The following is an 843-nucleotide window of genomic DNA, read 5'->3' as shown; positions in this document are numbered from 1 at the left end:
TGGGCATGCCCACAACTCTCATACACTTGTGACGACACATTTCCAAAAATTGTTCATGAGCCATGATTGTTCATCAACGGGTTCGTACTGCGACTCGCGGTTGGCTGATTTTCGGGTGGCTGTGACCTGGACTGCTCTACGAGTATGGATTGAAAAACGCGCTGTCAACGCGCGTCGACGGCGCGTTTAAAAAAGCGTTGTGCAAATACTCTTACTTGTTTATTTATAGTTATGCTTGAGGCATATGATTACTATATTTTTTAAGGCAGCGAATGTTAATCTTTCTCCATTTTGGTGACGAAACTCTTTTGGAAAACAATTGTCGAAATTAGTTAATGTATCTACACATACACACAAACATCACGCCTGTATTCCCTAATGTATCTATCTGGTATAAAATTAAACAAAAGATAAAAAGAAATTGCCGAAACCAGGGATTGAACCAGGGACCTTTAGATCTTCAGTCTAACGCTCTCCCAACTGAGCTATTTCGGCTGTGCGTGAGAATCTGAACTTACTTAGGTATAGCTTCTCTTGTAATTTTCTTTATCAATGCATTTTTATATCAGAGAGTATTCATGAGGTCAATTCGTGATAAACTTTCAAATTGTTTTTACGTGCCTACGAGTACATGAGAAACATGTATTTAAGTTGGCATTGCTTATAATTATACATACCTATTAATTTTTATTAGGTAATAATAATCTGCTTAAATAAATTAGTTTCCGTTAAAAGTCTAATTTTTATTACAAACTTCTTTGCTGTCTGTGATTTTTAGGGCTCCGCACCTCGAATAGAAAAAAAGGAAACCCTACCAAGATCGCTTTTGTGTTTGTCAGTATG

The 843-nt window shown here is 36.9% G+C and overlaps 1 non-coding gene across 1 annotated transcript; it reads right to left on the bottom strand.

The window, feature by feature from the left end:
• Positions 1-422: 422 nt before the first annotated feature.
• Positions 423-495, bottom strand: TRNAF-GAA (transfer RNA phenylalanine (anticodon GAA)). Its single transcript has one exon. It is a non-coding gene; the product is annotated as a tRNA-Phe (tRNA).
• Between the last annotated feature and the right edge of the window lie 348 nt (positions 496-843).

This window comes from Choristoneura fumiferana, chromosome 21, assembly GCF_025370935.1.
Source record: "Choristoneura fumiferana chromosome 21, NRCan_CFum_1, whole genome shotgun sequence".
NCBI classification, from domain to species: Eukaryota; Metazoa; Arthropoda; class Insecta; order Lepidoptera; family Tortricidae; genus Choristoneura; species Choristoneura fumiferana.
This window is presented reverse-complemented; position numbering and strand designations above follow the sequence as displayed.